Source organism: Vulpes vulpes, chromosome 7 (assembly GCF_048418805.1).
Source record: "Vulpes vulpes isolate BD-2025 chromosome 7, VulVul3, whole genome shotgun sequence".
Classification (NCBI taxonomy): Eukaryota; Metazoa; Chordata; class Mammalia; order Carnivora; family Canidae; genus Vulpes; species Vulpes vulpes.
The window spans coordinates 97024775-97049166 of record NC_132786.1 but is presented as its reverse complement, the minus strand read 5'-3'; the positions used below and the strand labels follow the sequence as shown (position 1 = coordinate 97049166).

General features: G+C 35.3%; 1 long non-coding RNA gene across 3 annotated transcripts in view; it reads left to right on the top strand.

The window, feature by feature from the left end:
- The window catches only part of LOC140599723 (uncharacterized), a 55931-nt gene that overhangs the window by 24687 nt on the left and 6852 nt on the right, over positions 1-24392 (top strand). For 2 of the 3 annotated variants that reach the window (XR_012002696.1, XR_012002697.1), the window contains one exon: positions 210-1121. The exons of the other annotated variant lie outside the window; for it this stretch is intronic. This is a non-coding gene — a long non-coding RNA (uncharacterized lncRNA). Of the gene's footprint in view, positions 1-209; positions 1122-24392 lie in introns of those variants that run through there. 3 annotated transcript variants of the gene reach the window in all.

Sequence of the window (24392 nt, the reverse complement as noted above, 5' to 3'; positions counted from 1 at the left end):
CTTATATGAACTTTTTGACTTTTGCATTTCTTATTTAATGTTTTTAGTTAACAGAAAGAAGATATTTAAGATGTTAGGCCAACTGAAGGGGTTTGAGGCCAAGTATGTACTGGTAAATGCCTTAAATAGCCAGTATTGGACATCTTTAACTAAAGGCCAAAACTTGATGATGAGCTAATGAAGCAGACACTTGTCTCTCTACTTTATAGGGCATGGCTAATGACTGCAATGTCCTCTTTATATCCTGCGTGTTGTAATGGATGATGTCATCAGAAAATCATCTCTTTCTGCAAGGAGAGGTATTAGCCCTTGGATGTTACTCAACCCACAAGCTAATTAAATCCTTATCTTCTTTGTCTTTTCTTCTCTTTCCAAAATTATATAAACCATTTAAATATAGTATATAAATATTTTATAGGCCTTATGGTTAGGGACATCATATGACCAAGTGGTTTCTTCCACCCACTTGCCCATATATAACAAAAGCAGTATTTTATACATGGATTGTAAATTACATTTTACAGTAAAAAGAAGCAGAAGGACAGCATTAAAGCTAAGTTAAATTCACAGCATTTCCTATTAATTGCTTTACATAAGACATGTATTTTAGTACTTTTCCAGTACATTTCATGCTTTCTTCTAGATGAAAACATTTCTATGTTTAAGGTGCTATCATTATCTGTGGATTAGGGACTACTAAATTTAGTACATTGAAAGCCAATGCTGTCATATATTATAGTTGTGATTTTAAAACAACTAACACAAGTGATTTTCTTCCAGTAAGATCTTTCTTCCAAATAACCTAATTTTTTGTAGTGTGAATAAAATAAATGTCCCATTTTGACCTGGGAATTCATGTTACATATCTTACCCAATGTCATAAATTTTGGAGGCATAATTTCAAAATCTGTGATTTCAGGAAAAATATTTTGCAATGTATAGTTATTCTTCACAATACTTGTAGTAGTAGATAGGGGGTTGAGGTTTGGGGGACTCTGCCTGTTATGGCATCCCAAAACTAGTACTGAGGCTCTGTGTAGAAGTTGGATGTAGTCCTAGTTCAAATTCTTTTTCCCAGACCAAAAGAATATGTTCCTTTAATATATGTTTAAATTAATTCATGCACCTGATATAAAAAAGAATAAAATATTTCAGATTCTTAAAGTTGTTCATTTTGTATCATTTTTGAATGAATGATCCTTACATGGCAGCATAAATGTTTAAGCATGGAAAATCTTATTCTATATAACTAGGGTACCCAGTGAAAAAGGATTTATTTCTCTTTTTATCCACTTAGCAATATATTTGCTATCTTTTTGGTGGGGGTGGGGAAAGGTGGGATACAGATGTTGGTCACTAGCAATTTCAGCTCCTAGAAATGAAAGCCCAGAGGCCAAACCATCTTGGGTTGAAAAAAGTCACGAAGATTGACACCTCATTTACACAAATGTAGTCAGGCATCCACCACCACCACCAGATCTTTTCTTTTTTAAATATTTTATTTTATTTATTCATGAGACACACACACACACACACACACAGAGAGAGAGAGAGAGAGAGAGAGAGAGGCAGAGACACAGGCAGAGAGAGAAGCAGGCTCCATGCAGGGAACCTGATGCGGGACTCAATCCCGGGATGCCAGGATCACACCCTGGGCCGAAGGCGGCGCTAAACCTCTAAGCCACCCAGGGATCCCCTCACCACCACCAGATCTTAAATAAAACTGAAATATTCTGTCTGAATACAGATACTGGGGCCTGGTATGTTATGGTTTCAATTTAGCAATATGAGTGGAGGTGAAGGTAGTTTAACTATGACTTGAATAGGGAGAAGAAATGTTCTTCTGAAAAAAGAAGATTGTGTTGGGTTGCCATGGACAGAGGATTATTTAAAACGGATTAAGCAATACTGTGAGGAATGTACTGTACCACCTGTGATTAGGGCAAGTTCCTCTATTTAATCTTCTAGCTCTGCAGCTGTATCTTTCATAATGGTCAACAAATCTATTAAATTATTTTGAGAAAATCTTTTCTTTTTCATAGTAGCATCTCTACTTTTTTACGACTCCCTCTCCTACTCTTTCCCCTCAACACTCCCCTACCCTATGTCTTGTTTCCATTATCTTCTCTGTCTCTTTGAGGGTATATTATATGCTTACTGTCAAATCTTGTGTTTAGTCTATTAATTCTGCTTTCATAGACGTTAGACATAAGTTTTCTTATAATGATTATGCTCCTAAGATGCCACATTGCTCTTCTTTCTGAGTTCATATTTCCCTGAGCACATTAGCTACCTTAGACAGTGATGTGTGAGGAGATTCCTCTTGATGAGTTTAGTTGGTGGGGTGGTAGTGGTTGTTATTTTTCTCTAGGAGAGTTTTCTTTTAGGAAGGCCCCTGGGATGTAGAGGAGGCCAAAGTGGGAGAATGGGAGGAGGAAAGGCTTAAGCGTGGAGATTTGCTTATTCATGTTGTTAGTCCTTTACTTGGTAGGCAAGCTAGTGGTGCCTAATCAGATTCCACCACTTATCCAGCAGGCACAGGTTTGGCTCCTGCTTTCTTGACCCGAGGTGATGTTAAGTAGGGCAATAATCTGCCTGGAGAAAAGGAGGACAGAGAAAAGACACACAAAAATACCTCTCTGCCCTCTGTACTGTGTCCTTGAGTCTCAAGTCTGAGTTCTAATGGAAGAAGCTGAGAAGATGGGAGGTTGTGAGAGATAGGAGTATGGCTGCTGCTGGATGACTCAGTGGTGTGGCTGGACCTCCCATGCAGCAAGGAACAAGGAAATGTATATTCCCGCAACACATACCACTACTTCCTGGTTTTTATTATCAGTAAATTGGTTCTTGAAAGGACTCCCTCCCCTATGTCTCTGCTTCAGTACCCTCACCTGAATAACGTAATCTATGCAGTCTGGAATGAAAAAAGAATTCCAGAAAACTTTTCCTTGGACCCTTACCTTCATTGTCCCATGGTCCACAGAGGGTTTATATAATTACTAGTGGATCTTTTGTGTTTCATTATCTATGTTCCTGTCTGATGAGTAATCCATTTTATTTTTGAGGCAGCTGATGTGGCATTTGTATAACAGGCAGTTATAAAAACCAAGCATCTGTAAATCCTTCTGATAAATATTTGCGAAGTTTCAAAATCCTCAGGTCTGATCAGTGTAAGTCAGTCTGCAAGACTGTCTCCTAAGAAAGCCATCTGGAGACACAGTAGCACTTTCTGGCCCTGGGAACTTCCCCATGGAGGTGGGGGGTAGGGAACTCAAAAGAATCTTCAGCAAAGATAATAGAACTTTCAAAGAAAGCAGAGAGTTTCAGACACTGATAGTAAACTTGACTGAGATCAGACAATAAAAGCCTCACTTTTGAGAGTGAGAGAGTTGGGGGATCAAAAGCCTGGCTTAAGTCCAGCCAAACAAGAGTCCTGAAGAGAAGTCCCTGAAGTTTACTCTCCTGTTCTTATAGGACAGAAGCAAAACTCTTTAGAAAGTATTACTATCTAAAAGGAAAAGGAGGAAAAATTTAAATGAAGGTTATGAAATTTATAACTATAAATTCGCAAAATATACCTTAAAATAACTAGAACCTTTGGGATGTTTTTCTGAGTTTTGAACATGGACAAAAATATCCCCCATTTTTATTCAAACTCATTAGCTAAAAAGTAAATAAAGTAGAAATAAAATTCCAACTGGATCAACTAAATGGTCAGGACGCAGTAATATGAGATAAGAAAATAGCTTAATTTTTCTTCTACCAGTTTTGAAAACTTCTCTGTCAGATATTCCTTCCTCACATCTACATGGTATTTTCTGGTCACTTTCAGTTTCATTTTTCAGGTATTAAAGGAGCAGTCTGACCTAAATTGAACTTCTCATATCTTCTCATATCCTCATATCTTAGAGCTTTTCCTTTCCCCTTGGTCCTGACCCAGAAGGCTGGGAAGGGACGTGTTGACTCTTCTCTCTTTTTTGATTCATATCTTCCCAACTTACCATCCTTTGCCTCTGGATCCTTCAGGGTTGTATGGGACAGAGGAGTAAGACTTATGGGGCAAAAAAAGAGCCTTCTTTACTTAGCTGTTGCTGCTTGGCGATCTTACTCAGCTGTCACTTCCTCTGTGGCATGGCAGCCTTCTAATGCTGGCTCTTACTTTAATAGGGCACCATTGTGTGTACGGTGTTTTTATCATCAGTATCCTATCCTTCCCCCATCCCTGACACTGTAAAGACTCTTCCTGTGAGACACGTTCTCTCTGGCTAACCCATTTCATCTTGTTATCTTTGCCTCATCTACTGTACCCTCCATTCCACAGCTTTACTTGTACTGGGGTGACTCAAATGTGGCAAGTGACAGGTTATCTTGGGTAAAGCTCCTTAAGGTTATTCAACCCAGTGGCCTCCTATAGGCTTCAAACTCTGGTAATCTAGTCTCCCTCCTCTAAAAACTTTATCTATTAGTATCTTGAAATAGGGGCACAAGTTTCTCCAGGCTAGGAAATAGAAGGGTAGCAGGGGTATGTGTATGAGAGCTCAGCAGTCTCCCATATCCAGTCAAATCCCATAAAAGGTACAATTTATATGAGTGGAACAAAGCATACACAAACAAATTGGAGACATTTACATTGTTTTTGTACAATATTAAGCCCAAAATGTAACACTAAATAAGTTTTCGCTGGACAAATATGGATGGGATGGGAGTGTGCAAAATCAAGATGACTAAACATTTGATGAAGATTAGTTTTGAAGACAAATGGATGCACTTAAGCCTCAACTGAAACTACAATAAGGTCTGTCTTCTATACATGACTACAATGAAGATTCCTGGTTATCAGTCTGAATCTATACAGGGGTTCCTGATTAGGTCAGTGCAAGTATTTCAGTTTCAAGAGAGTTGAGAATGTTTTTCTCTGAAAGGGCCTGTAGATGTCACTAAAGCAAATGATTCTTTTATCCTTGATTTGATAGTGGGGTGCAAAACGCCCACAAAAAGAGTAAAAAATGCTATTTTTGTAAAGACTATCTATGCTGTTATATTAATGGCATCATACAACATAGCAAAATACCACTACAGTCACAGAAAGTTTGCAAATTTTCCTTCCATTTTACAGCTGTGATTTATTTTAAACTATGAAAATATACTCAACAATACTCTTTAGTTTATAGCAGGGAAGGAAAATGCCCTCCTCCATTCTCTCTTCCCCCACAGACACCTCTTTCAGGGCTAGAGGCACATCCTTTCTCCTTCACCATTAGAGACAGTGTCCTCAAGCTAAGAATATTGATGCCTTATGAAAGAAAAAAAAATTGCACAGGCATTGACTCTGAAAGAACAAAGGTGGAGAAAACATTTTAAAATGTGCCTGGGGCAGCATTCAGTTTTAAAAGCATTAATTTTTTCCCCCTGCACTGTTTTTAAAGACAACTATAAATTTAAGTCATGTAGAAATTTTGATCCCTCTCCTTTTAGTCAAAGAAACCCAGTGCAAAGTGATAAATGAGGAACTCCATCTTTGAACTTTCATAGCCAGGGAGAGGATTTAATAACATGATTTAATAACATTACCCAGGAAGCATGTGGCACCTGTATTTTCATAAGAGTGGAGAGTATGCTTTCAGCTGGGACCATATTCCGTATGTCATTCTTCTCATCAAGAAGCTACAAATTTCATCACAGGGTGGCCAAGGATGAGATCTACTGAAAGAAGAAAGCTCAAAGAAGAGAAACAGACAGAGCTTTGGGGCCATGTTAGTAGAGTGTGAACAGTCTTTCTTATGTTAGCAAGAATTTTGTAGGCCTCTCTGGAAAAAGTATCCTCTTTAGAAAATTATTGTACTTAAAAAGAAATCCAAACAAGTATAAAAGTAGACATGGAGAATAAGTCTGCTGAAAATAAGTTGTGTGTTAATGAAAAATAACTCAGGGAAGAAGAGACACAAAATAGTGAAAGTTATCTGTCGATTCTAGAAGAAAAAAAAAAAAGTCCAGACAGAAGAGAGACTACTCTTTTTGTTTTTTGTTTTCTAAAACTAATTTTTATTTTTATTTTTTTATATATTTATTTTATATTGGTGTTCAATTTGCCAACATATAGAATAACACCCAGTGCTCATCCTATCAAGTGCCCCCCTCAGTGCCCGTCACCCAGTCACCCCCAGCCCCTGCCCACCTCCCTTTCTACTACCCCTAGTTCGTTTCCCAGAGTTAGGAGTAAGAGAGACTACTCTTGCGTTATTCTATAATAAGTATTATTACCCATTCCATGAGGGGAAGAATTGAACATTGAAAATTGTATATTTCTTATACTTTGTGATGAATATATTTCCAGATAATATATTCAGATTCTAATTCTAAATAAGGATTTAAGCATTTTTTACTGATTCAATTTCTGTCTTCACAAAGTCCTATGTTGAGACACCTGGGTGGCTCAGTAGTTGAGCGTCTGCCCCTGGCTCAGGTGGTGATCCTGGGGTCCTGGGATGGAGTCCTGCCTCAGGCTCACTGCAGGGAGCCTGCTTCTCCCTCTGCTATGTCTCTGCCTCTCTCTCTGTTTATCTCATGAATAAATAATAAAATCTTAAAGAAAAGAAAGTCCTATGCTAAAGAACTCTTCCTGGTATAATTACTTCTAGATATTTGAAGAGAATGGACCCTATTGGCATAGCCTCATCATGATTCTCATGTCCAGATTGGAGAAAAATAAAGAAACATTATTGTTTGCAAAATTCTGTCTTAATGAGATTTATGCTTATAATTATTTTCTTTTTGGTGATATTACTACAAAAAATTATTCCAAATTATCCAATATAGTGAAATTAGAAAAGTATTTATTAGAAGTTTCTCCAAAAGTTAAACATATAATTATCACATGGCCCTCAAGTCTACTGCTAGGTATATATCCAAGAAATCATATATCCACATAAAAACTTATACATGGCTGTTTATAGCAGCATTATTCATAATAATCAAAAAGTAAAAACAACACAAATGTCCATCAGTTGGTCATGGATAAAATGTGGTATATCCATACAATGAAATATTATTTGGTAATATAAAGGAATATAGTACTCATGCCTGCTATAATATAGATGAATCTTGGAACCATTATAATGAGTGAAACCATTCAAAAAGTATTGAATGATTCCATTTAGATGAAATATTCATAATAGGGAGGTCTATAAAGATAGAAAGTAAATTAGTAGTTGCCAGGGTTGGAGGTGGGAAGAAATATGGGGGTGTTTAGGAAGTAACTGGTTATGGGAATGGTGGCTACATTTGGGAGTAATGAAAATGTTCTAGAATTAGTGATAACTGCACAACATTGCAAATTTACTTAAAAATCCACTGAATTGTATACGTCAGCAGAGTAAACTTTATGGTATGTGAATTATACCTCTATTTGAGACAGAGAGAGAAAGAGTGAGAGATGGATTGTTTGGTGGGCATCGTGGAATCAGTTTGAGGTTCCTTTATTAGTGCACCTAGGAAGGGAAAGTTTCTCATTTGCTCAACTCATGAGTAAACGGTCATTGATAAGATTCTCCTTCTCTCCTTTTTTTTTTTTTTCTTACAAGGGTAGAGAAAATGTCTGGGAGACATGCAATATATTTGGGTAAAAAGAGGAATGTAGTCTTTCATTAGTCACTCTGAGAAGGACCATGTTTCTCAGTGAAGGCTGATCAGTGACTACAAGTGAGTCACTGCCCAAAGTAGAAAAGAGTCACATTGAATTTGGGGGATAGAGGGAATCCCAAAATAGACAGTGGACTCTTAACTAAACAGTAACACAACTCCCAGGGTTTGTATGTATATGCATGGAAATTATATGGGAAACCAATGAAATAATTGTTTCTGTGTTTGTGTTTTTTGGGAAGAATACAATATAGCCCAAAAAGTCTTGATAAATCACTCTTAAAAACTACAAGTAGTTTAAGGACAATAACATAGTAATAAAACAAGTTAAAATGTCTTGTGCAGTAAACTCTTCTTTCCAAACAATTTGAAGAAGTTACATTCAGGTCAAGACAATCCTATCACTCCATATTGTACTCTAGTGGCTTTGGGAAACAATGTGCTTCTGAAAATCTAATGGGTTTTTGTAAGGTAGCAAAGCCTAAAATATGCTCCTAACTATAACACGTGATGTTCAATCTAGACTGATGTCCTAAAGTATTTTCTTATTGACCTGGGACTTCCTCTGGGTTTTACCATGTGCTGTTGCTCCTCCAGCGCTGGATAGAGTCACATGATTTTGCTTTTAGGTATCAGGAGTAGGTGAATTAGTAACTATATCTGTGATGATACTTATTTTCTTGTTTCTTTCACGTCATCCTTACTACTTTTTAAAAATACACTTGAAAGGCACTCAAGCATTTTTTTCTCCTTCAGGAGCAAAATAATAAATTCAAGAACAAAATTTTTACAAAATTAGTTGTGCCAAAACTCCTTAAAAATATTAACTGAGTTATCCCTTTAGTTGCCCAAGGATTTAAAGTAGCTGCAACTTATTTTACTGTGCTAATATCAAAAGATAAAATAGAAGTCATACAGCAAATAAAGGCATAAACAATAAATACATAAATGCATATATATGTAAATACAAAGAAAGGAAATAAAAAAGAAATATTAGGTTTTTGATCAAATAATGATTTTGATAGATTTTTGCCAGACATCCGAAAATTTTTTTCTTCTTTTATTTAACACCGAACAATACTTCTGGTTTAAGATGGTAGACTTAGCACAAGCATGTCTATTCCCTTCCCTCTTGAAATCCCAATATGTGATAGCAAAGGAATCAACTTATAAAATGGAAAGAATGAGAGGAGAAAATTATTGAAAAAGATTCCAGTAAATTTCTAGAAGATTCAAGAGAGATAAAACTCTATTGATAGATTTTTAAAAAGTAAATCACTGCAGCCCAGAATACACAGGAGGCAATGCCATAATAAAGAGAAGGCTGAACTGTAAAGTGGAACTACAGAGAGGATCCCTGAGCAGGAGGGATAAAAACACAAATGAGATGGAAAACCAGACTGGGAGATTAATTGGAAGGCTGACCATTGAATGAAGAGTAGGATTGCAACATTCCTTCCTGCCTGCCCTTTCTCATCCTCAACTGGGTGGAGCTCAGGCATTTCTAAGCAGCCTAATATATATCTTGAAGGAAAAAAAAAAAAAACAAAGAGACACAAAACAGTAACAACAAAGCAACCCTAAAGCCATTTCTCTAAAGAAATCAAATGAACTGCAAGTATAACATTAAATTTTCCAGTATAAAACCCTCCTCATGCTGGCATTTAGAAGCTCTATCCTCATCCCAGCCTAAATGCCTTCTCTGTTATAGCCCATCCTAATATGAAGCCTGTTAGTAGACTAGTTCTGCCTATATGCGCTCTTTGAGCCAGGCATTATCACTGTGTGGGAGACCTACCCATAAAATTAAAATATACAAACAATAACTTATGCAAATACAAAAAACTCATAGTTTTTATCTTAGAAATTCAACTCTCCCCTGTTCTTTATAAATATCAGCCAGAGATCATAACAAATTATGAATAAAACCAGAAGCATGAAAGAACAACTCAAACAAGAACATTTGCTTTAGAAGAAACACAAATTATTAGGGGAAAAGAAGAGAACTTCGCAATAAGCTATTTCTCATCCTAGAAAACATCAGAGGCTATTGCTTGTAGAAATAAGAAAAAGAAGCTATAATACAAGGGATAATGGAAAACAAAAAAGGAATTTTTTATTGAAGATATGTCTGCAAAAATTCAACAGTTATGAAGATGAAATTAAGAAAATCATAAAAATAGAAGATCTTAAAAATGGTAAGAATTAAAAAAAAAAGGAACATGGAGGATCGATGCAGGAAGCCTGACATTGACCCAGTAGGATTTCTGAGGGGAGAAGAGGACATGGAGAAAAATGGAGGGGAGGGTTGACGATGAAAAAAAAAAAATCAAAGAGAACTTTCCAATGTTTAAGCACAAGAATTCTTTAGATTATAAATACCCAATGAATTTCCAGAATGATACAAAAAAAAATCCATACCTAAATTTTCAGAACACAAGTAATTAAAAAAAGAACTGAAAAGTTGGGATGCAGGGGACATGTCATATTTATGATTCATGAAAATGAATCACGTTGACGTCAGACATCGCACCACCACTTGGTCCTAGACACAGTGAAACAATGAATCTGGAGCTCTGAGGAAAAATTCTAGGCTTAGTCACAATGGCAATTGAGTGTGATGGTAAAATAGAGCTATTTTCAGACTTTCAGAAACTTCTAAGGAGGTTACTTTTGAACCTTGCCAAATTTATAAACTTTTATAAATTCTATGGAGGTTACTTGGAAGATTTGCTCCAGGAAAACAAAAGTGACAACTAAGCAAAGGAAAAACACCACGTGGGGGTGAGGGCAGGGGTGGGGATTAGGAGTGGAATTAAGAACTAACCAGGCATAATTTGAAAAAAAATCCTAGTACATAAATTATATGGACAATCTAAAAAGCTATTGGTCCCAGGTGCTGTCAGGCAGAATCATAACAAAGACTGGCAAGCCTGTTAACCAGAGTAAATGACTAGGGAGAGAGGAAAGGTACAGAAAGAACTAAAGACAACAGCAAAAAACAAGGCTGCAGAGTTGAAGGAGAGAAGTTAAAATTTATTCAGATTGTGCAGGTTTTCTAAGACTAAATGCAGGCTAAATATAAGAAATGAAAAAAAATAAATACAAGAAATGAAAATTATTGACAGGTAAAGGTATGTGTTAGTAAGAATTACGCTTGAAAGCATTTGACCGCAAAAATCCAAAATTAACAGTGGCTTAGAAAGAGATTTTGTTTTCTTTTACAAACCAAGTACAGTACTTAGAGTCCTACTAAAGAATTCCCATGAATTCATCAAAGCTCAAGACTCCATACAGCCTTTTCCTGTGCTCTATTGAGGGAGGATATGCCCCTTGCCAGGACCGTGTCTATTCCACCAGGCAGGAGGGATAAAAATGGAGGTGAAGTGCATAGTCCTTCCTTGGTGGGGATTGCTCCCCCTCAATTGTATCTTATTGACTAAAACTTGGTCACATGACTATACCTAAGGGCAATTGGTGTGGGTATACCTGCTAATATTTGGGGAGGCTGAGGGAAGCTATTTTTGAAGGAAGAATGGAGAACAGATAATTGGGGACTATAGAGAGCCTTTCCACAGACCCAAAAGAAAAATCCTTATAGGCCTTAATGGCCATAGTTTATTACATTACATTTCCTTTAAACCTTCTATTGTATTTGGACAAAAATTCTAATTCAAAGGTATATATGCTCTATGGTGTATGTGTGTGTATATATACATATATACACACACAACAGAATATTACTCAGCCATAAACAAGAATGAAATCTTGCCATTTGCAATGACATGGATGGAAGTAGAGAATATAATGCTAAATGAAATGTCAGTTAGAGAAAGACAAACATATGATTTCACTCATATTTGGAATTTAAGAAACAACAGACTCTTAGGTACAGAGAACAAACTGATGGTTACCAGAGGGGAGATCAGTAGGGACAAGTTAAATAGGAGATGAGGCTTAAGGAGGGCACTTGCTGTGATGAGCAATGAGTGTTGTATGTAAATGCTGAATCACTATCTATATTCTATAGAAACAAATATTACACTGTATGTGAACTAATTGGAGTTTAGATGAAAATTAAAAGAACAAGAAAAAATTAAAAAATGAAACCTCATTGTATCTGGGTAGACATGGAATGCAAAGGTCTTTAGAAAATAAATAGATTTTCAGAAGGGTCCATGAATTGATTTGAGTACCAAATATTTTCATGAGATTAAATAATATCTTACACATTTAGGTATTACTACTTTCCACATGGAGAATTTCTGACTCATGAAATAGAATTTCACTTAACTGAATTCACTGTAGTTCATTGTTGTATAATTTATCAATGGATACTTGTGTAATTACTGTTATCATGGTCATAAGGGAGGTGGATTGTAGTTTAAATATATGAAAATTTGTAATTTTAGAAAAGCCAATCTCACCCTAAAAATGGTTGGGAACCATTCTTACCAGATTTCATTGTAAAGATGTATTTGTGTGTTGCTCTTTTTTGGTTTTGTTTAATAATTTTTGCCTTGTATTCCTTTTTGTCAGGATTCTTTCTTCTAATTTTTACTGTCATGTTGCAATGTTTCTATTTCTATTATGATTTTTTATATTGTTTTTGGAACAAGGTGGATTTAAACACAAAATCTGATAATGGCTTTCCCTCTCTCCATAGCCAGGTTCTGGCTACTGGAATCAGACTTTCACGTCCAGGAATTCAAAAAGCTTCTCATCAGGTGTAAAATTACAAAAGACTCCTACAAAGGGTGTCAAAGAGGTTAGTTCCAAGTTGGATTGGCAGTGGACTTTGGATGTTTAATTGTAATTTGAACCCATATCCAATTTTGCTCTCTTCTTTGAAATGGCTTGAAACTTGTCCTGAGACTCCAGCTGATTTCTGGTTTCTAGTTTCTTGGAATTAAGGTTTCCTTCAGAGTTTCTCTCGGTATTCACTGTCCCCACAATTTTGCAGTGCCTTAGGTTCTTCACCACCTAACTGACCACATCTTTTGAGTATTTCATTTCTCTTCCTCATTTCTTCATTTTTATTTTCTGGCTATTTAATGTTATTGTCATATATGGTCAACACTTTGAATCGTGAGTGGTACCTTTTGAATGGTACTGTTTGCTTTGTCTCCCCCCCGCCTTTTTTTTTCCTATGATAGGTGTGAGATACTAAGTCACTCCCCTCCCCCCAGGGATTGTCAGTTCTCTTTTACATTTATTTTTAGCCCGCTCTGGGACTTTTAAATCCAGACTTCCTCTCAGTTAATCCTGTGTTTCTATGGATTATCTCATCATCATAACCAAACATAACTGCCAAATATACAATCTTCATCTTGGCCGAGTCACTCCTCCTGAACTTTTATTAGCTGGACTGAGACCTTTGAAGTACTAGTTCCTCTCTCCACTGATGGCTGCTGGCAGAGATCCAGACTGTCTGAGAATGGTTGGGGAATGGGCAGGCATCACTGCTAAATAGCTGTGGCATCATAAACAGTGCAGGTTTACCTTGCCAAACACTATATGTTGACTCTGTTGGGCTCCCAGAGTGATGGTGAGGCTATTGAAGTAAATTCAAGGTTGTGAAAGATTAGGCTACAATCAGATACTTAAGATGGTCTTTCTTTGCAGAGTATGCAAGAAATTTTTAAAGGGAGAAATGGTTGTCATTCTGTACAAACTGCAGATTTCCTTTTGGCTTGAAGAATTTGACATTGATAGTGATTTACCAGAATCCGTGTTGATGGACCCAAGCTGAATATAATCTGAAGTATGTAGTAGTTCCAATCATCTCCAGAGATTAAGAATACAGGACACATAGAAGACACAATAATAAGAGGAGGGGTCATATGGAAAGAGACATTTAATGTAGTGTTAAATGTCTATACTTTATATCAGGTCGGGGGAGAGCAGGTCTTGTTAGGTTAAGTGATAATCCAGGTGCTTATCAACAGTGCAAAAGTCCAAAGAAAGCCAGCTGATTAGGAAGTCCACACTCCACCAGTGGCTAACACAGGTGTTTTTTTATTATTACATTTTTCATTTATGTTTTCATGAGAGACACAGAGAGAAAGGCAGAGACATACGCAGAGAGAGAAGCAGTCTCCCTGTTGGGGAGCCTGATACGAGACTCAATCCCAGGGCCCCAGGATCACGACCTGAGCCGAAGGCAGATCCTCAACCACTGAGCTACCCAGGTGCCCCTAGGTGTTTCTGTTTTAATGTCTCAGTTAACAACCAAAAGGGAATTAATACAATAATTGTCAGAAATTAGCTTTTATTGGTGAAATTGGCAGCTTATTAATAAGTAAATAATTGATAATTAAACTGCTTAGTGAAATTAAAGGTTTTCAAAAAATGATTTAGTTTTGGGGACACTCTGCACAATTCTATGAATGTAGAGTAAGAATCCAGCAAGGCCTATACTCTTTATCCATAAACTAATGCCTAACACTTCATCCTCAATGGTCCTTTGGCCAATCACTGGTTAAAGATTTCAGGTTATCTGCACTTGACTACTAGGATACTAGGTCCTGCTTCCTGGAGGTTGTCAGATCTTCCTTCACTTAATGTTTCACATATGTGGTGGTCTGACCAGTTAAAAAGTACACAAGTGGCATTTTAGTGGAACTACAGTACAGCTGTTTTTGTTTTTGTTTTTTGTTGTCTGCTTGTTAATGAATTTTGCTTAATAATTGTAAATATGAAAAAATGTTTTAGGAGACTTGCCTTCATTGTAACCTAGTAGATCACTTTGCTAAATGGTTAACTTCCAGACTGACTTCAGAAAACATAAGAAAGTATTCTGTATTGGCTCTTCCTATCATTTAAAATGTCTATTATTTTGAAAAATAAAAAATTGTTTTCTTAAACATTTTTTTTTTACTTTATCGTTAAGGGAGAACATTATTTTTAAGTGTTATCCATGTGTATTTCCACTTTTGCCAATGCAAAGTTCATGTTCTTTGTTGATTTATCTTACAAATATTTTACCTAGTTGTTTTTTACTATTAAGATTTCTGGGTTTGTTTGTCTTTTTGATTGGCAGAATTTTGAGCATTTTAGATCTTTAAATCTAGTAAACTGTTCCTTTGTTTTTGAGCTTAGGCTTTTTGTTTTGTTTTGTTTTGTTTTTAAGAGTCTGTTAAAGAATTGCTTTATTAATACAAAATACACAAACTATTAAGTGCTAAGAAATTTAAATATCTAAGTCATAGCAAACAGGTGGCAATTCAACATCCAAGGTCGACAGAACGCTGAGAGACTGCAACAGATTAGACTCCCAGGATAAAGAAGACATCTTCAGGGGTGAAGGGGGGCCCAGGTGCAACAGCTTTTTAAGTTCCCTCTCCTCATCAAGGATCATGAGAGGCACTCCATTCAAGGGGAGGTGATCCCATAATCAGACAATTTGCTTACATAAGTTTTATTATTTTTTATGATGTAATTTATTATCAAGTTTTTTCTTCTTTTTCTTGCATTTGACTTTCATCATTCTAGAATTATTTAAGAACTATTTATCAAACAAATCTTCCACTTTATTCATGTTGAATGCCTTATTTATTACATATTTAATTCTTACATGTTTGATGCTACCATGCTTTTCACATTATTAAAACTTTATTATATAATGTTTTAATATTTGATAGGTTTAAAGTCCCTTCACTCATTACTCTTTACTCTTCTTTTTTCAAAATTTTCTTAACTCTTTAATCATTTATTCTCTTGTATATTAAATCTAAAAATATTTTTTTTAGTTCCAAAAGAAGCTCCTCTTGAAATTTTGATATGATTGCTTCATATGTATAAATTGATTTTAAAAGAACTAACATTTTAATAATTTATTTTGTCATCTACGAACATGGGATATTTCACTAGCTATCTGTTTATATGAATAACCCAGAAGAGATGTACATGTATTTAAAGGCTATTTTCACATATTTTGTGTTATTTTGTTATTGTGGTTTCTCCATCTTATTTTCTAATGATCTCCTGCTGATTTGCCAAGGAGTGATTGCTTTTCATATTTTATCTTGTGTCCATCTGAGTTACTGAACGTTCTTATGAAATCCAGTAACTTTTCAATAGATTACCTTGGATTTCCTGGGTAGAGAATTGTCTCTCTTTTCCATACTGGAAACTTCTAGTTCTTCCACATATTCTATGTTATTATCTGAAATACCTAGGAAAATTCTAAATGTTACTGGAAATTGTGAGCATCCTTTGTCTATTCTGGATTTTAATATATGAAGACTCCTAATAACATTTCTCTATTAAAGAAATGGCTGTTGATTTTAAGTAGGTTGATATTTTTGCACATAAAAAAATGTCTTTAACCCCAGTTTTTAAAAAAGATTGAAAAACAAGAATGGGGCTGACTTCTACAAAAAGGATTTTTAACAGCTGTTTTGAGATAAACATTTTGTGTGTTTGTCTTGGGTCTTATGATAGGATATGTCACATGAAACCATTCCCAGTTATCAAACTCCATTTATTCAAAGGGATGTTTGGAAAGTCAAAGCTCAATGAATCCCAGAATACATAACAATTTATTAAATTTCTTGAATAAAGATCATAATATTACATATTTTTAAAAGTGAATTTTACCTAAATGTTTTTCACTTTTATTAAACAGCCCCTCAATCATATTATAAATCTAGAAAACAAACAGGTTTATTCTTTTTTAATATTAAGACTGAGCTTTCCCCTTTATTTATTTATTGCCTCAGGCTCAGAAATGGATATTTAGTTTGGAAAGATTTTTCTCTTTTCAATTATATTTGAAAATTTTACTGTTTTACAAAATGACTTGCTAATGTTTTTCTTTCACATAGCTATTCCTTCTCATATTGGTTTCAGGAAATTATCTGTGGCCAGGGCTGTTTTGTTATTTTTGTTAGCATGTGACTCACGTCCTTCTATCTTCCTTCCTTCATTTGGTTTTAAACAAGCTTAAAAGGAAAGTTCAAGGGATTGTTTATGCAGCAATGATAACAATTAAAAAATAAATCTACAAACTTTGATAATAAAAGAATCATTTAGCTAATAATTTTGAGGTTTTTTTGTACAAATGTATTATATGTAACCAAAGTATTTTGTAAACAGTCAGGGACTTAAAGATTGTAATCTCTTAAAATGAAATTTGTAGGCTGAGGGTGTTAATAGCACCTTTCTAAGGGCAGCCCAAATTAATCACATTTTTCTCATGGATCAGATTTGTGTCCCTTTGGTTAGCATTCTATGCACATTCAGTATAAGTCAATGAGAGACAAAATAGGTTTTAAAAAGTCTCTTCACTAGACTGTATACCTGGGATAATCTGAAGACTCCATATATTTCTATAGAGTACAAAATACAACTCTTTAATACAGACATTTGTGCCATTCTATATGGACACATTATCTAGAAGACCTTCATTCCATAGGTAAACTAAATATTAGTAGCTGGCATTGAACATGATATCGATTAAACCCATTATGACTCTGGGGCTATGAAATAGTTATGAGCCTGAACAATTACTTTAAAAAATGGGAAGTTAATCATATCATGAGGAAAAGAAATTCAACACTGTTATTTGTTTTATATCGGATTAAAGTTTATAGGTTGAAAAGAACAATAATAACAAGTTCAGTGATACTTTGTCATCCAATGGAAAGAGTAAGAGAAGACAACAAATATCTGCCACTTATCAATGTAGTTGGACAAGTTAAACTCACTCAACTTTAGTTTTCTCATAGATAAAACAGGGATAATAACCATCTCATAAAATTGTTTTATTTCATGAGTATGTTTGTGTGTTTTTCTGGTCCTTTGGTGTTCAGAGAAGTTCTTGATCATTGCTGTCTGCATTACCTGGATCTGGGTTAGAAATACAAAATACCAGTCCCACCTAGACTCACTGAATCAGAATCTGCATTTTAACAAGGCCTCCTAGAAAGCTCCTTTGTACATTAAGTATAAAAACACTGCCCAGTCTAGCATAGGCCATGCATGGGATTGTGCTACATTAATGTAGCTTTCTTCCATTCAAATTATATGAATTTTACACATGAACTTGCCTCCTCTCCTACATTTAACAACAACTATAATCACAAAATACAGGATTGTATATTCTATAATTTGACCTTATTTCTGCTAATTCTTTTATACTGAATATATGTGATTCCCTCTTCTTTTTTGCGATTTGTGCTTGCTTCTTGAAACAGGATGCTAAAATTGAGTGTTGAAGAAGACACCAAGACAATAATAAAATAAAAATAAACGTGGATTATAAAAGACAGATCATAAAATGCAGAATTGACCACTTCCACAACTCTTGGGGCCACTACCAGTTGGATGATAACTGAGTGTACTTTAGAAGAGTGTGAATTTAGGGCAGAAGGTATCTTTGAAGAAAGCTGTGCTGTGAGTCATACTCCCTTAGAGGCAGAGTGTCTGCTCCCCTTCATCAAACCTGATGGTGAGGAGACTTCCAAGGGTACATATGAAGCTTGATATTTGACTCCTACATTGGGGCTTTGTGTGGTCTGGCTCCCAGCAGGTATATTCAGAGGGCAAAACCATACTAACTGCTGTACTGGTGAGGGAGCAAATAGAAGAAGTAATGTTGGGATTTTCCTGTACATTTATAGTTTCCTGGGCAAGGGATTTAAGTATTTAAGGATTTTAAGTGTTTGCCATGGACCCAGTACTGTGCTGCCAAGTGATTCTCCAGAAACAAAAACAAAAATAAAAGGAATGCTCCAATGACTCCCCATTTGTAACCTTTGTCTACTTCTGTGGTGTAAATATCACCATTACGACCAATTTCAAGCTAACCACATGACGTCATTGAACATGGAGTTGGAAGGAAATGAGCACAATCTGCTATTGCAAACCTATAGGAGCTGGCTCTCCAGCATACCCACTGAAGAGAAAGAGAGAGAGGTAGGGGAGCGGGGTTGAACTCCATCAGTAAGATGGAGAATTCACAACCAGTTGGGGTAATGGTATACCCTCTCAGAGCAAAAAAATGACAGTTGAGGCAGCTATTCAGAGACTCTTCAGAAACGTCATCAAAAATGCTCTTTGAGAGAGTCAGCTTTAAAAATTTGCAGGTCCAGATGATGTGAAGACTGATAACAACAAGATGGTCCAGTATAATCTTACCTGTTCTCTTTCCTCACCACCAACTACTGAAAGAAGCAAAAACAGACCAGTGACCTGGGGGAAGCAGGCCCACACTGGTGGAGGAAGGAAGACTTATTGTTAAATCCACTTCAAAATTTTGATTACCATCTTGGACTAGACATTCTAATTACTAAATTCAATTTTTATTTGTGTTATAGTGACCATAGGACTGTTTATTATCTAAGAGGAAGTACATGAGTTCTCATCTGGTGCTAGAGGAAACCACCTGTACTGAATAAAGTTTAGAGGATAATTGTGGGAATAAAAAATTTCTATTTCAATTAAATCATGAATTATGCTAGTTCAACACACGAGCTACACACATACCTTCAAGTTCTACCTTCTAGATCAAGACTTAACCTATAGGTCAAACTTCATGTCATGCTGAATATATCCTGACACTGCCTTAACTATCAGGATGTGTTTTGTAGCATATTATATAGTAAATCTCTAATATATGCTCTTGTGAACTTTTAAATTTTCTGAATTATATCTATTATATATAATTTATGATGGATACATATATTTCTCTGTATATCTGTGTCTCCTAACATCAACATAATGCCTGTCCCAGGAATTCTTAGAGAACTAGCAATGTTATTTCAATGCTCTTTGAATAGGAAGTTAGATCCCAAAACTCTGTTCAGGGAAATTTCTTTGTACCAAGGTTCATGGGAAAAAACAGACAATGACTATATTGAAGGGAGAGCAAGAAAGATTTTGTTACTTGTTCAGAGAAGGAAAGAGGAGATGAGAGAATATATACAATGAAGGATGGAGAGAATTCAACAAATTGAAGAGAACTGAGATTACATAAAGTAAAAAGTCACTGCCATCCCTAGTTAAGATATAATCAAAGGGAATTTTAATGCAGATGACACTTACTTAATTTTAAATTGATTTTATGGCTGGAACATATATCCTTTTCTGTTCTCTATTTCAGAAATCATTTAGCAGGTTATTATGCCTTCAAATTCTTATTGTGTTGGATTATTTACTTTTGTTTTGTATAAATCAAAAAAGGTGTACTTCAAGTTTGTGTTGGGACTAAAGAGAAATAGCAGGTGTAAAAGCAGAATTATAGATCTACAAAATGAAGTTCTCCATCCTCTCTCCCCATGGCTCATTAAATTTTTTGAGAATATAGGTAGGACTTTTTTATTTCCAAAATACATGGATCTGTTTGGAGTGAAGTGGTAAATCAAATTAATGGGGCATTGTGCAGCAGACATTTGGGTTGCAGAAAAATCTCCTGTTATTTCCTATGTTTATGTTTTGGTTTGTGTTTTGACAGTTCTTCCCTTTGAAGAAGACATCTAACAGACTTGTAAATGCCCTGCATACATCACAGCAGCCTTTTTCTTAACTATTCTTGAGGTCAAAGCATTAGGAATTAGGAGACAGTTTTCTTGGGAAAAGCTTAGTTCAGATATCTTGAGTCATCAATTAGAATGACAAAATCTTTGAGTAGCAAATTAATGGCAATAAATAACTATAAATCAGTTGTCCATGTTAACAATAGGAAACAGTGCCTACATCTGGATATGTACTGTGTAACATCAGTGTCTTCACACATACAAAAATTAGGAATTGATGAGCTGGAAAACTCAAGTGCTATTTTGCACAGTCCAACAAAGTTAAGTTGCTTTAAAATATTAAATTATGTACCATAAAGGAAAAAAAAGACACTTTTTTTTCTAGTAGGCTATTCAGTATTTTAATGCTAAAAATGAACTTCCTAGATTAAATTTGCTTCTTTTCTACCTTCCTCAAAACTTTTTTTCCTTTTACATATATCTGTATTTTCACTTTGACATAGTCAATGTCATCTAGTAGAGGTCAAGAAATAAGTTAAATAGAAATAAGTTATGAATAATTGCATCTCTCAGGTGTTTAGTGACTATATTTATGAAAGAATAATAATTTGAGTACTTATAAAGAAAGAGATTTCAACTGACAACACTATTTAAAAATGTTAAAATCCACTCTACATGGAAAAGATCAAAATAGTCCACAAAAGAGAAGCAAAGCATTAAATTGGTAAATGAGATAAGTACACTTTGGATTTATGAAATTTAGTCCATGTAATACTTCTAATCTCAGACCTGGCTGTTAATTTATATTTATATTTTGAGGGAGAATGCAAAAGAGACATTATTCATTGCAGGTAGTATTATTTTCTAATAATGAAAGCTATCATTTTCTTGCTTTTTGAAATGTAGCATAAGCATTATCTTATACCTAACAATCAACATATTGGTATTATTTTTCACTAAGTGAATTTGTGCTTACTATTTTGGCCAATATCCCATCTTGAAGTTAATAATACATTTCAAACACATGATTTGGAGACAATAGCATGGTATTAACATAACCAACAGAAAAATGTCTTAATTGCTTGGTTTTGCACTGATATTTGTTTATTTCCAACATAACTCAAATCTGACATTTGCAAAGAGACCAAACTCTAAACATCTGTGGACTTTCCCTACATCTATTTCTGAAAATAATCACTGTGCATCTATAGTTTACAACTATTGGCATAGAATCTGATTCCTCCAGTATTTATATATTGTAATTCTTCCAAGCTGCCTCAGAATACATGAATCGTCAGTATTTGAGGGGATCAAGAACTAAAGGAGAGAGTTAATGGATAGGAATTGGTAGAAAGTTAAAAGCTTTCTTGTTGGAATGAGATGAAGGATTTTAGAACCTAGCAACAAAAAATGAGTCAGGTTAGTGCTATGTCATTTAGTTGTTCCTATTCTATTGTAGGATACATACCATAAAAATATGAATCCAGCTTAAAGGTGAAGAATTGAGAGTATAGTAGCAGTTTATAAATATTCAAAGGGTACACATGTCATGAAAAAGCGATCTTTAACATAAAACATGAAAAAAATTGCACAACTTGAAGCAGAGCCATAAATTTAAGGCAAATGAAAATGTAACTCAAGAATTTAGAAGAAAAGTTGTTTCATGAATATCATGTCTTAATCATTTTGACTTGACATGCAACAACAATATATGAAAGAATATGGTGTTTCCTCTGTGTACATCCCAAGTCTCTTCTTACTCTTTAAATATTAAAAAGCTCTGGCCTACTCAGAGGTATAACAGCAAAGTGAAAGACATTTGAGCCTCACAAAGCTATACTGTAATAGATTAATTGGGCACCTAATCACAAAATATTCCTTATGAACAGAAAAAACTTTTTGGAAATACGGTTCTAGTGCTACTAGACATGTTTATGGAAGGGGAGAGTGACATTTGAAGATGCTTCATAACTAGGTAATGCTCTCTGTCTTTTCTCCCCTGAGATTGCTTGTCTCAAAAAAGCATGGAGCAAGCAAATGAGCTGGTAAAATAAAAGTATGGTAAGATCTTACATGTGTCTACCTATAAACTGTTTTGTCCTTACCACAATTATGTCACAGTAACAGCCAATGTTGGTTACATGCTCCATTAGATATTCTATCCTGAGCAGTCAGGCTTAAGAAGAAGCCCCCATCATTCAGTGTCAATTCAGCCATACCTGGATTTTGTAGCTGTACTTAACTACTGTTTTGAACTACTCTTTAACTACTCTCCTGAACTTGAAGTGCAAAAAACATTCTGTACATTACATTAGAAGAATTTCTGTATCCTTATAGTATGAAAAGTTAGGCCTCTTTTTTCAACATTATCTGATATAATTTCTTTCTTATGAAATTTGCAGTGTGTTTCAGATATCATTAAATGGTAATCATGCCAGCCTAGGGAGTCTAGAGAATTCAGAGTTAATATTTTAAACAATTTAATATGTTGGTGACAAATAATTGCAAGTCACCTAATATTTCTGAATGACAAATCTGTCTTATTAAAAACATACGAATCAATTTTGTGACTGGAAGGTAAAGACACAGTTTTTCCAAAGTCGGGATGTACAAACTACTGCTGGCAAGTCCAATCTGGTCTTCCAAACTGATAATAAAATTCTACTGGAACACAGCCATGCCCACTCATCTAGGTATTGTCTACAGCTGCCTTCGTGTTGCAATGGTAAAGCTGAGTAGTTGCAACAGAGACAGTATTGTCTGCAAAACCTAAAATATTATGTATCCTTTTACAGAAAAAAAAAATTGCCAACTTCTGCTTCAAAACAACATTAGAGTGTTAGTTCTTTAAGTTATAAGGTGAAGAGGAAAGTGAACGCAAAGTTATATTTAAAATTTGATGTCTGGATTCCATTTCTGCCTGAGCCATTCTTCCATTGGTTTTAAACGCAAATTTTGCAGCTGCATTAAGAGTTGGCTCTGGGCAGCCCTGGTGGCACAGCGGTTTAGAGCCGCCTGCAGCCCAGGGCGTGATCCTGGAGACCCGGGATCGAGTCCCACGTCGGGTTCCCTGCATGGAGCCTGCTTCTCCCTCTGCCTGTGTCTCTACCTCTCTCTGTGTGTTTCTCTCATGAATAAATAAATAAAATCTTTAAAAAAAAAGAGTTGGATCTTACATTAAGCTCTCTTACTCCATATTCAAATTCTGTTTCCATAATTAAGGCTAAAGTTGGTTAAGTGAAAGCTGAAAGCAGTCTATGAGGCTCTTGGCAGGGTTCTTATGGTTAAGAGTATAGATATAGGAGAATTGCACCTAAAACCTGCTGAATCCTAATGTAGAACACTGATGAAGGCAGAAACCTCTCTCAGGAAGTCACCAGGGAATCCACCCAACATCCAAAGGTGGTTTGTTGAGGGTCCCTTGACACATCAGAGACATCCCAATTCTTAAAAATCTAGGCATTCTAGTTATGTTCTTAGACTTGGAGGTGGCTTTAGTGAAGTTCAGACTGAATGAGCAATAGTCACTTTAACATGCCTGAGAAACATACATATCAAGGGGGAGAGTAAGCAAAGACAAGTTCACTATTAAACCTTCTGTGACCCATTTGTCTTGGTTGAAAATATAAATAAGGTTTCTATTAGTTACCATTCAAATTGCTATATTTCCAAGTCTCAGTAGTTAAATGTTACCATTCAAATTGCTATAATTCCAAGTCTCAGTAGTTAAATGTTTTTCTAGTTAACTCACAGTTACCCCTAGGAAAATGGTCCACAATAGAACAACCCTCTAAACCCCAATCATTTGTGTAGTTTGGGGAAATGTCATTAATAATTCTATTCTGATTATTTAAAAGAAGTCAAAATTAGGTTGGAACCGAATATATACAGAATTTATAAGACCTTTCAATTGATATCAGACATCAACATAATCATATACTTTATAAGAGATGTATGACTGAGGACCCACAAAGATAAAAAAATAGGAACTGAAGTAGAAAATCCATTTTCAAAATGAACGGAAGCTTAATATCTTGCAGAACTTTTTGCAAGACGTTTTGTAGCAAAGTACATGGCCCAACTACAACAAGCTCATAGGACTCTATGGTATGCAGTCTTTTTATTTTTAATGATTCATGATTTTATTTTATCCTTTTTTATTTTATTTTTTTAAAGATTTTATTTATTTATTCATGAGAGACAAAGAGAGAGAGAGGCAGAGACACAGGCAGAGAGAGAAGCAGGCTCCACGCAGGGAGCCCGATGTGGGACCTG